General features: G+C 38.3%; 1 long non-coding RNA gene across 1 annotated transcript in view; it reads left to right on the top strand.

Moving 5' to 3' along the window:
• Positions 1-13,473, top strand: part of LOC132010231 (uncharacterized) — an 85,012-nt gene that overhangs the window by 50,692 nt on the left and 20,847 nt on the right. The window contains exon 2 of the long non-coding RNA XR_009402201.1: positions 1,888-1,927. This is a non-coding gene — a long non-coding RNA (uncharacterized LOC132010231). The remainder of the gene's footprint in view (positions 1-1,887; positions 1,928-13,473) is intronic.

The raw sequence follows: 13,473 nt of genomic DNA, 5'->3' as shown, positions 1-13,473 counted from the left end.
TCTATAGAACAGATATCCACTTGGTGACCTTGATCCTTGGCACAGAGGAATCCTCCTCTCATCGGTCACTCACATTCCAAGGAAGGAATTTGGCTGTCCTTCCTCATCACCCTCTCTTTGCTCCTCTCTTTGCCAGACATCTGCTACATATGCTGGTCTTGTGTCTGCTTCATCTTTCCCCACATGATCTTCATCTCTCCCCTTTTCTTTCCTCCTCATACTTTCTTACAGGAAAGAACCAGGGGCAATTTTCTTACAACATACTTAACCACACAAAACATATATTTCCCACTTGGCTCTGGTGTGTTCATGAGTCGATCAAGACCATCTGCACTTGCATATCCAATATCCCCCAGTATACCCCACCCCCTAAATCTAATCCTTTCTGTGTAATGTAACAGGGTCTTTGTGCTACAAAGCCCTTAATAATTTTTAAACAAAATTGCCTTAATATATAGCAATTGCTAAATGCAATACGGAAATATTTATTTCTCTTGCCAACTATAGATTCCAGTCTGTGGCTGCTTTGCACAACTTGCAGAACTCTATGTGATACAAACCGTACAAGACACATGTCTTAAAAGCTACTCCTTTGGGAAGTCTAGAAACACATCATATTCAATTCTATAAGAGATTAACATTGCAAATTATCAGCAAATTAATTGCCCAGGGCAAGAACCCAAGCCAGCTTTATAATATTTAATTTCCTCTTGACCCTTCTATGACTGATATTTGATAGGCAATACTGAGTCTTTCCTGTGGCACCTGATTTCTAAGTGTGGACTTGTGCTTATCATCATGGTAAAACACTCAGGCATAAACTCTACTGACAGAAATCCAGTTGGAAATTAACACCATCAGAATATCCTGGAATGTAATATATTATTGTCATGTATAAGCACTAAAAATAAAAAAAGTAATTTTTGTAAGCTAATATTTATAAATTTTATAATGTTCACGAATTTTCCAGTATATGTGGATATATTAAATTACTATTCTTATAGGAATTCTTAAAACCCCACAATATCATGCGCCAATGAATCTTTTAAATTTTCTGAATTCTACTGCATCATTCAACAAATGCTGGTTGAACCCTTTGTTGTACTCAATACACTTCACAGAAGAATACAACAAATCAGATACACATTTTGGTCCTAAAAGTTTATGATTCAGTAGAAGAAATGAGACAGACATACATGTGGTAGGCAGATTATTAACCACACAAAGATGTCCACTCCTCAGTCTCTACAACCTGTCAGTATGTTACCCTAGATGGCAAAAGGGACTTTTGTGATTTGTGATTAAGATTAAGCACTTTGTGATGAAAGTGATTATCCTGGATTATTTGAATGGGTTTGGACTAATCCCATGATTCCTTAAAATCAGAGAAACTTCTCCAAATCTGCAGTCAGAAGGAGATGTAAATGATTCACATTACTGGTTTTGAAGGTAAAGGGGGCCATAAGCCAAAGATTATGAATAGCCTCAAGAATCTGGAAGAGGCAAGGAAATGAATTCTCCCCTAGAACCTCCAGAAAGAAATACAGTCCTGTCCACAAATTGATCTTAGCCAAGTGAGAGCCATGCCAGATTTCTTACTTCCAGAACTATAAGGTAGAAAATGTGCATTGCTCTAAGTTATTAATTTGTGGCAATTTGCCATAGTAGTAATAGGAAACTAATATAATGCATAATTTATACGAGTTAGAAAGGGCCAATTGTTATAGAAGAAATACAATGATTGAGATATTAAATTAAGATTAGCATGACAAAATTGACTATATTTATCCTCTTTCTTAACTCCAGATTTGTATTCCTTTTGTATTTGTATTGTTACAAATATCAAAATATCAAAATAGCATCATAATGTCTTCCTTATCTTCCCAGGAGCTCTGCAGCAAAAAGCTAAGAAGACCATGCACATGAGGTGAGTGACTCATACAAGATGGGAAGCTGGCTAACTGGTTAGCCCTGAATTTAACAAAGTTAACACCCAAGAGAAAGTTTCCAAACTTTGACTAAGCCAAAAGTAAGTTTCTGGGATCAAAATGACAAGTTCATGATAGAATCCTACATGGTATTTATTTGAATACCATGCTATTTAAATAAAACCTTGTTTTCCCTTTAAAAATGTATTCATAAAACATTCCTCGAGTCCACAACAAGATAAAGAAACTGGGACCAAATATTGATACTTTTGCTGTAGTCTGCATGGTGAGTCAAGGATAGAGTTGTAATTGCTAAAATGTCTGGCCTAATGGAAAAGATTTTTTTTTAATTTTTTATTTTTTATAAACATATATTTTTATCCCCAGGGGTACAGGTCTGTGAATCACCAGGTTTACACACTTCACAGCACTCACCAAAGCACATACCCTCCCCAATATCCATAATCCCACCCCCTTCTCCCAAACCCCCTCCCCCCAGCAACCCTCAGTTTGTTTTGTGAGATTAAGAGTCACTTATGGTTTGTCTCCCTCCCAATCCCATCTTGTTTCATTTATTCTTCTCCTACCCACTTAAGCCCCCATGTTGCATCACCACTTCCTCATATCAGGGAGATCATATGATAGTTGTCTTTCTCTGCTTGACTTATTTCGCTAAGCATGACACGCTCTAGTTCCATCCATGTTGTCGCAAATGGCAAGATTTCATTTCTTTTGATGGCTGCATAGTATTCCATTGTGTATATATACCACATCTTCTTGATCCATTCATCTGTTGATGGACATCTAGGTTCTTTCCATAGTTTGGCTATTGTGGACATTGCTGCTATAAACATTCGGGTGCACGTGCCCCTTTGGATCACTATGTTTGTATCTTTAGGGTAAATACCCAGTAGTGCAATTGCTGTGTCATAGGGTAGTTCTATTTTCAACATTTTGAGGAACCTCCATGCTGTTTTCCAGAGTGGCTGCACCAGCTTGCATTCCCACCAACAGTGGAGGAGGGGTCCCCTTTCTCCGCATCCTCGCCAGCATCTGTCATTTCCTGACTTGTTGATTTTAGCCATTCTGACTCGTGTGAGGTGATATCTCATTGTGGTTTTGATTTGTATTTCCCTGATGCCGAGTGATATGGAGCACTTTTTCACGTGTCTGTTGGCCATCTGGATGTCTTCTTTGCAGAAATGTCTGTTCATGTCCTCTGCCCATTTCTTGATTGGATTATTTGCTCTTTGGGTGTTGAGTTTACTAAGTTCTTTATAGATTCTGGACACTAGTCCTTTATCTGATATGTCGTTTGCAAATATCCTCTCCCATTCTGTCAGTTGTCTTTTGGTTTTGTTAACTGTTTCCTTTGCTGTGCAAAAGCTTTTGATCTTGATGAAATCCCAATAGTTCATTTTTTCCCTTGCTTCCCTTGCCTTTGGCGTTGTTCCTAGGAAGATGTTGCTGTGGCTGAGATTGAAGAGGTTGCTGCCTGTGTTCTCCTCAAGGATTTTGATGGAGTCCTTTCTCACATTGAGGTCCTTCATCCATTTTGAATCACCAGAGATTTCTGCTCTGACCTTTATGATTTCTCTTCTCCTGCTGGGCTTAGGGTTTCTTTCTTGGTCTTTCTCCAGCTCCTTTAGGTGTAGGGTTAGGTTGTGTACCTGAGTCTATTTCGGTGTGTAGTGTAAGGAAATAGTCCAATTTCAATTTTCTGCATGTGGCTGTCCAATTTTCTCAGCACCATTTATTGAAGAGGCTGTCTTTTTTCCATTGGACATCTTTTCTGCTTTGTCAAAGATTAGTTGACTATAGAGTTGAGGGTCTATTTCTGGGATCTCTATTCTGTTACATTGATCTATGTGTCTGTTTTTGTGCCAGTACCATGCTGTCTTGATGATGACAGCTTTGTAATAGAGCTTGAAGTCCGGAATTGTGATGCCACCAACGTTGGCTTTCTTTTTCAATATCCCTTTGGCTATTCGAGGTCTTTTCTGGTTCCATATAAATTTTAGCATTATTTGTTCCATTTCTTTGAAAAAGATGGATGGTACTTTGATAGGAATTGCATTAAATGTGTAGATTGCTTTAGGTAGCATAGACATTTTCACAATATTTATTCTTCCAATCCAGGAGCATGGAACATTTTTCCATTTCTTTGTGTCTTCCTCAATTTCTTTCATGAGTACTTTATAGTTTTCTGAGTACAGATTCTGTGCCTCTTTGGTTAGGTTTGTTCCTAGGTGTCTTATGGTTTTGGGTGCAATTGTAAATGGGATTGACTCCTTAATTTCTCTTTCTTCTGTCTTGTTTTTGGTGTAGAGAAATGCAACTGATTTCTGTGCATTGATTTTATATCCTGACACTTTACTGAATTCCTATACAAGTTCTAGAAGTTTTGGAGTAGAGTCTTTTGGGTTTTCCACACATAGTATCATATCATCTGCGAATTGTGATAGTTTGACTTCTTTGATGATTTGGATGCCTTTAATTTCCTTTTGTTGTCTTATTGCTGAGGCTAGGACTTCTAGTATTATATTGAATAGCAGTGGTGATAATGGACATCCCTGCCGTGTTCCTGAACTTAGTGGAAAAGCTTTAAGTTTTTTTCCATTGAGAATGATATTTGCAGAGGGTTTTCCATAGATGGCTTTGATAATATTGAGGTATGTGCCCTCTATCCCTACACTTTTAAGAGTTTTGATCAGGAAGGGATGCTGTACTTTGTCAAATGCTTTTTCAGCATCTATTGAGAGGATCATAAGTTTCTTGTTCTTTCTTTTATTGATGTGTTGTATCACATTGATTGATTTGCAGAAGTTGAACCAACCTTGCAGCCCTGGAATAAATCCCACTTGGTCGTGATGAATAATCCTTTTAATGTACTGTTGAATCCTATTGGCTAGCATTTGGTGAGAATTTTCGCATCTGTGTTCATCAAGGATATTGGTCTATAGCTCGCTTTTTTGATTGGATCCATGTCTGGTTTTGGGATCAAAGTGATGCTGGCCTCATAAAATGAGTTTGGAAGTTTTCCTTCCATTTCTATTTTTTGTAATAGTTTCAGGAGAATAGGAATTAGTTCTTCTTTAAATGCTTGGTAGAATTCCCCCGGGAAGCCGTCTGGCCCTGGGCTTTTGTTTGTTTGGAGATTTTTAATGACTGTTTCAATCTCCTTACTGGTTATGGGTCTGTTCAGGCTTTCTATTTCTTCCTGGTTCAGTTGTGGTAGTTTATATGCTTCTAGGAATGCATCCATTTCTTCCAGACTGTCAAATTTGTTGGTGTAGAGTTGCTCATAGTATGTTCTTATAATAGTTTGTACTTCTTTGGTGTTAGTTGTGATCTCTCCTCTTTCATTCATGATTTTATTTATTTGGGTCCTTTCTCTTTTCTTTTTGATAAGTCTGGCCAGGGGTTTATCAATCTTATTAATTTTTTCAAAGAACCAGCTCCTAGTAAAACCCAGTAACATATGCTTTAACCCAATCAGAAGAGATCCCAGATTGTGAGGGGGGGGGGAAAGGAGATTAAAAGAGGTTCAGAAAGAAAGAAAGGGCAAAAAAAAGGAAAGAAATAAAAGAATTAAAAAAGAAAATGAATAAAATATAAAAAAGAAAAAATATATATATATTAGATAAACTAGTTTAAAAACGTTAAAACGAAAAGGGTAAAAGTTAAAAAAAAATTTTAGCAGAAAAAGAGGAAAAAAATGAAAAAGAAAAGATAATTAAATTAACTGCAAGACTAAAGAATCATAGGGAGAAAGCCATGAATTCCCTACTTTGCTTTCTCCTCCTCTGGAATTCTGCTGCTCTCCTTGGTATTGTAACTGCACTCCTTCGTAGGTGAACTTGGTCATGGCTGGATTTCTTGTTGATCTTTTGGGGGAAGGGCCTGTTGTAGTGATTCTCAAGTGTCTTTGCCCCACGCAGAATTGCACCGCCCTTACCAGGGTCCGGGCTGAGTAATCCACTCGGGTTTGCTTTCAGGAGCTTTTGTTCCCTGAGCGCTTTCTGTAGAGTCTTGGAGGATGGGAATACAAATGGCAGCCTCCTAGTCTCAGGCCTGGAGGAGCCGAGAGCCCGGGGCCCCACTCCTCAGTGTGCCCTCAGAGAACAGTGCCCAATTACTCCCATCTCCATGGCCTCTGGCCGCACTCCGATCTCACCGAGGTGACAGGTTCAAGGTAATCCCGAGCTAGGAACTCACTCCTCAGCTCTGTCTCTGTAGCCAGCTTCCCCGTTCTAATACCTGTAAGCTCTGCGACACTCAGACACCCCCGATCCTTCTGTGACCCTGCGGGACCTGAGGCCACGCTGATCCTGCTTAGGCTTCACCCTGGTTTAGCCTATGGAGCAATGTCCCTCAGCGGAACAGACTTTTAAAAGTCTTGATTTTGTGCTCCATTGCTCTGCCACTCACCGGGAGCTGGCCCCTCCCTCCTGGGTCTATCTTCCCATCACTTTGGATTCACTTCTCCGCCAGTCCTATCTTTCAGAAAGTGGTTATTTTACTGTTTCTAGAATTGCTGTTCTTCTCTTTGATCTGCCGATGGGTTTGTAGGTGTTTGCAATCTTTAGATAAGCTATCTAGCTGATCTCCTGCTAGCTGAAGTAGTCTCAGCCTGCTACTTCTCCACCATCTTGACTCCTCCCTCCCAGACCTATTACTATTAATGAAATTGAATCAGTCAGCAAAGAATTCCCCAAAAGTCCAGGACCAAAGAGCTTCACAGGTAAGTTCTACCAAACATTTAGAGTTAATACCTAGGCTTCTTGAACTATTTCAAAAAATTGAACAGGAAGGAATGTTTCTAAACTCATTATACAAGGCTACCATTATTTGGCTATCAAAATCAGACAAAGACACTATAAAAAAAGAAAATTATAGCCCAATATCTTTGGTGAACATAGACACAAAATCAGCAACCAAATATTAGCAAACCAATACAATAGCAACAATACATTAAAAGAATCACAAACTGTGATCAAATGGGACCTATTTTAGGAAAGTAATGATGGTTCAATATCCAGAAAACAATCAATGTGATACACTATATTAACAAAATGGAGAAAAAACATCATATAATTATCTTAATAGATGTGTAAAATGAATCTGACAAACTCAACATACCTTTATGATAAAAATTCTCAACAAAGTGGATATAGAGGGAAAGTACCTCAATATAATAAAATCCATATATGACAAACCCACTGCCAAAATCATACTCAAAAATGAAAAGTTTAAAGTTTTTCCTCCAAAATCATGAACAAAACAAGGATGCTCACTCTTGTTATGTTTATCAAACAGAACATAGTATTGGAAGTCACAGTCAGAACAATTAGGCATGAAGAAATAAAGGGCATCCAAATTGAAAAGGAAGGAGTATAATTGTCATTATTCACAGATGTGAAGATTCTATATGTAGAAAACCCTAAAGCTTCTACCCAAAAAACTATTAGAAGCAATAAATAAAATCAGTAAAGTTGCAGATACAAAAGCAATATGCAGAAATCTGTTGCATTTGTAGACACTAACAACAAACTGTCAGAAAGATAAATTATGGGAGGAGTCAAGATGGCGGAGAAGTAGCAGGCTGAGATGACATCAGGTAGCAGAAGATCAGCTAGATAGCTTATCAAACCATTCCAAACACCTACAAATACAACAGGAGATCAAAGAAAAGAAGAGTAGCAATTAAAGAAACAGAAAATCGACCACTTTCTGAAAGGTAGGACTGGCAGAGAAGTGAATCCAAAGCAAAGGGAAGATAGGCCTTGGGGTGGGGGAGGGGATGGCTCCCGGCAAGCAGCGGAGCAATGGAACAGAAAATCAGGACTTTTAAAAGTCAGCTCCGCTGAGGGACATCACTCCAGAGGTGAAGCTGGGGTGAAGCCCATGTGGGGACAGCATGGTCTCATGTCCTGCAGGGTCACAGAAGGATCAGGGGTGTTTGAGTGTCTCAGAGCTCACAGGTATTAGAGCTGGGAATCTGGCTACAGAGACAGAGCTGAGGAGTGAGCTCGCAACTTGGGATTACCTTAAATTGTGATCCGTGGCACAGGCCACTTCTCTGTGTGTGGAGATTCCACAAGATCCAGGGAGACACCCCTGGAAGAGCACAGGGATCTGCAGAGTTTGGAGACTCCTGGCAGGGCTGTGTGCCAGAGACAGAGACACTAGGTCACAGTCTGGGTGGGCTCAGAGCACAGCCAGAGGCCAGGGAGATGGGAGTGATTGAGAGCTTTTCTCTGAGGGTTCACTGAGGAGTGGGGCCCTAAGCTCTTGGCTCTTCCAGGCCAGAGATTGGGAGGCCACCATTTTCCCCATCCTCCAGAACTCTACAGAAAGCAGTCAGGGAGCAAAAGCTCCTGAAAGGGAACCTGAGCGCATTATTTGGCTTGGCCCCTGGTAAGGGTGGGGCAATTCCGCCTCGGGCAAACACACTTGAGAATCACTACAACAGGCCCCTCCCCCAGAAGATCAGCAAGAAGTCCAGCCAAGAACAAGTTCACTTACCAAGGAGAACAGCAGAATTCCAGAGGAGGAGGAAGCAAAGCATGGAATTCATTGCTTTCTACCCATGATTCCTTAGTATTGCAAATTGATTAATTTTTTTTAATTTTATTTTTTTTCTATGCTAAATTTTTTTAACTTTTACTCTTTCCTCTTTTAACATTTTTTAACTAGTTTATATTAACAATACCTTTCAAAAAATATTTTTTGAACCTTCATTATTATGGTCATATTTTATCCCTCATTGTATCTAACTACTTTTTGTATACACATAGGGTTTTTTCTTCTAAAAAAATTTGGGATACAAATTCTTCTAATAGATCAAAATATATCCTAACTCTAGCACAAGGCTTTGTTCTAGTCTCAAGCCTGAGCAAATTCTCTACACTTTCTTTTTCTTTAATCTCCCAACCAACTTATCAACTCCTTTTTTAGAAATCAAAAAAAATTTTTTTTACATTGTTATAGTCATATTCCATCCATTCATCATGTGTACTCTTATATATGTTTTTCATTCTTTAAAATTTTGGGAGGTGGTTTCTTCTAAGAGACCAAAATACTCCCCAAATTAAGTGGGTGACTGTGTTCTATTCAACAGTCTAATATATATATTTTTTCCTTTTTATGTTTTTTTCTTTATTTTTTTCCTTTTTTAATTTTTTTCCCCCCAACTTTTTTTTACTCCTTTTCTTCCCCCCATGATTTGGGGTCTCTTCTGATTTGGTTAAAGCACATTTTCCTGTGGTCTTTGCCACCCTTTTAGTATTTTATTTGCTCTTTCATATATTCTTATCTGGATAAAATGACAAGGCCGAAAAACTCACCACAAAAAAAAGAACAAGAGGCAGTACCGAAGGCCAGGGACTTAAACAATATGGACATTAGTAATATGTCAGATCTAGAGTTAAGAATGATGATTCTCAAGGTGCTATCTGGGTTTGAAAAAGGCATGGAAGATATTAGAGAAGCCCTTTCTGGTGAAATAAAAGAACTAAAATCTTACCAGGTTGAAATGAAAAAAGCTATTAATGAGGTACAATAAAAAATGGAGGCTCTTACTGCTAGGATAAATGAGCCAGAAGAGAGGATTAGTGATATAGAAAACAAAAGAACAGAGAATAAAGAAGCTGAGCAAAAGAGAGACAAACAACTAGTGGACCATGAGGGGAGAATTCAAGAGATAAGTGATACCATAAGACAAAACAACATTAGAATAACTGGGATTCCAGAAGAATAAGATAGAGAGAGGGGAGCAGAAGGTATATTGGAGAGAATTATTGTAGATAATTTCCCTAATATGGCAAAGGGAACAAACATCAAAATGAGGTGCAGAGAACCACCCCCCCCCCCAAATCAGTAAGAATGAATCCAAACCCCGTCATCTATTAGTAAAATTTCCAAGTCTTAGCAACAAAGAGAAAATCCTGAAAGCAGCCTGGGAGAAGAAGTCTGTAGCATACAATGGTAAAAATATTAGATTGGCAGTAGACTTATCCACAGAGACCTGGCAGGCCAGAAAGAGCTGGCATGATATATTCAGAGCATTAAATAAGAAAAACATGCAGCCAAGAATACTATATCCAGCTAAACTATCATTTAAATTAGAAGGAGGGCTAAAAAGCTTCCAGGACAAACAAAAACTAAAAGAATTTTCAAACACCAAACCAGCTTTACAGGAAATATTGAAAGAGGTCCTCTAAGCAAAGAGAGAGCCTAAAAGTAGTAGATCTGAAAGGAACAGAGACAATATCCAGTAATAGTCACCTTACAGTCAACACAATGACACTAAATTCATATCTCTCAATAGTTACCCTGAATGTAAATGGGCTAACTGCCCCAATCAAAAGACACAGGATATCAGAATGAATAAAAAACCAAAACCCATCAATATGCTGTCTACAAGAAACTCATCTTAGACCCAAAGAAACCTCCAGATTTAAAGTGAGGGGGTGGAAAACAATTTACCATGCTAATGGACATCAAAGAAAGCTGGGTGGCAATCCTTATATCAGATCTATTAGATTTTAAGTCAAAGACTATAATAAGTAATGAGAAAGGACACTATGTCATACTTAAAGGGTCTGACCAATGAGAACATGTAACAATTTTAAATATCTATGCCCCTAACATGGGAGCAGCCAACTATATAAACCAATTAATAACAAAATCAAAGAAACACATCGATAATAATACAATAACAGTAGGGGACTTTAACACTCCCCTCACTGAAATGGACGATCATCTAAGCAAAAGATCAACAAGGAAATAAAGGCCTTAAATGACACACTGGGCCAGATGGACATCACAGATATATTCAGAACATTCCATCCCAAAACAACAGAATACACATTCTGCTCTAGTGTACATGGAACATTTTCCAGAATAGATCAAATCCTGGGTCATAAGTCAGGTCTCAACTGGTACCAAAGATTGGGATCATCCCCTGCAAATTTTCAGACCACAATGCTCTGAAGCTAGAACTCAATCACAAGAGGAAATTTGGAAAGAACCCAAATACATGGAGACTAAACTGCCTCCTTCTATAAACTGAATGGATCAACCAGGAAATTAAAGAAGAATTGAAAATTTCATGGAAATAAATGATAATGAAAACACAACAGTTCCAAATCTGTGGGACACAGCAAAGGCAGTCCTGAGTGGAAAATATATAGCGATTGCAAGCCATTCTCAAGAAACAAGAAAGGTCTCAAATACACAACCTAACCCTACACCTAAAGGAGCTAGAGAAAGAACAAGAAAGAAAGCCTAAACCCAGAAGGAGAAGAGAAATCATAAAGATCAGAGCAGAAATCAATGAAATAGAAACCAAAAAGACCAACAGAACAAATCAATGAAACTAGGAGCTGGTTCCTTGAAAGAATAAATAAGATTGACAAACCCCTGGCCAGACTTATCGAAAAGAAAAGAGAAAGAACCCAAATAAATAAAATCATGAATGAAAGAGAATACTTCACAACCAACACCAAAGAAATAAAACAATTATGAGAACATATTATGAGCAACTATATGCCAGCAAATTTGCCAATCTGGAAGAAATGGGTGCATTCCTAGAGACATAGAAACTACCACAACTGAACCAGAAAGAAATAGAAAACCTGAACAGACTGATAACCAGTAAGGAGATTGAAACAGTCATCAAAAATCTCCAAATAAACAAAAGCCCAGGGCCAGATGCCTTCCCAGGGGAATTCTACCAAAAATTTATAGAACTAATTCCTATTCTCCTGAAACTGTTCCAAAAAATAGAAATGGATGGAAAACTTCCAAACTCATTTTATGAGGCCAGAATTACCTCGATCCCAAAACCAGACAAGGATCCCATCAAAAGAGAGAATTACAGAACAATATCTTTGATGAACACAGATGTGAAAATTCTCGCCAAAATACTAGTCAATAGGATCTAACAGTACATTAAAAGGATTATTCACCATGACCAAGTGGGATTTATTCCAGGGCTGCAAGGTTGGTTCAACATCCGCAAATCAATGTGATACAATACATTAATAAAAGAAAGAACAAGAACCATAAGATACTCTCAATAGCTTTTGACAAAGAACAGCATCCTTTCCTGATCAAAACTTTTCAAAGCATAGGGATAGAGGGGACATACCTCAATATCATCAAAGCCATCTATAAAAAACCCACCACGAATATCATTCTTAATGGAGAAAAACTGAGAGCTTTTCCACTAAGGTCAGGAATGTGGCAGGGATGTTCATTATCACCACTGCTATTGTACATAGTACTAGAAGTCCTAGCCTCAGCAATCAGACAACAAAAAGAAATAAAAGGCATCCAAATTGGCAACGAAGAAGTCAAACTATCACTCTTAGCAGATGATACGATAGGTTATGTGGAAAACCCAAATGACTCCACTCCAAATCTGCCAGAATTTGTACAGGAATTCAATAAAGTGTCAGGATATAAAATCAATGCACAGAAATTAGTTGCATTTCTCTACACCAACAGCAAGACAGAAGAAAGAGAAATTAAGGAGTCAATCCCATTTACAATTGCACCCCAAACCACAAGATACATAGGAATGAACCTAACCAAAGAGGCAAAGAATCTGTACTCAGAACACTATAAAGTACTCATGAAAGATATTCAAGAAGACACAAAGAAATGGAAAAAATGTTCCATGTTCATGGATTGGAAGAACAAATATTGTGAAAATGTCTATGCTACCTAAAGCAATCTACACATTTAATGCAATCCCTATTAAAATCCAATCCATTTTTTTTCTAAGAAATTGAACAAATAATCCTAAAATTTACATGGACCCAGAAAAGCCCTCGAAAGCTGGAGGAATGTTGAAAAAGAAAGCCAAAGTTGGTGGCATCACAATTCCAGACTTCAAGCTCTATTACAAAGCTGTCATCATCAAGGCAGTATGGTACTGACACAAAAACAGACACATAGATCAGGGGAACAGAATAGAGAGCCTAGAAATAGACCTCAACTCTATGGTCAACTAATCTTTGACAAAGCAGGAAAGAATGTCCAGTGGAAAAAAGATAGTCTTTTCAACAAATGGTGTTGGGAAAATTAGACAGTCACATGCATAAATATGAAACTGGACCACTTCCTTACACCACACACAAAAATAGACTCCAAATGGATGAGGGACCTCAATGTGAGAAAGGAACCCATCAAAATCTTTGAGGAAAACACAGGCTGCAATCTCTTCGACGTCAGCTGCAGCAACTTTTTCCTAGGAACATTGCCAAAGGCAAGGGAAGCAAGGCCAAAAGTGAACTATTGGGACTTCATTAAGATCAAAAGCTTTTGCACAGCAAAGAAAACAGTTAACAAAACCAAAAGACACATGACAGAATGGGAGAAGATATTTGCAAATGACATATCAGATAAAGGGCTAGTATCCAAAATCTATAAAGAACTTATCAAACCAACACCCAAAGGACAAATAATTCAATCAAGAAATGGGCAGAGGACATGAACAGACATTTCTGCAAAGAAGACATCCAGATGGCCAACC

Source organism: Mustela nigripes, chromosome 2 (assembly GCF_022355385.1).
Source record: "Mustela nigripes isolate SB6536 chromosome 2, MUSNIG.SB6536, whole genome shotgun sequence".
Taxonomy (NCBI): domain Eukaryota; kingdom Metazoa; phylum Chordata; class Mammalia; order Carnivora; family Mustelidae; genus Mustela; species Mustela nigripes.
This window is presented reverse-complemented; position numbering and strand designations above follow the sequence as displayed.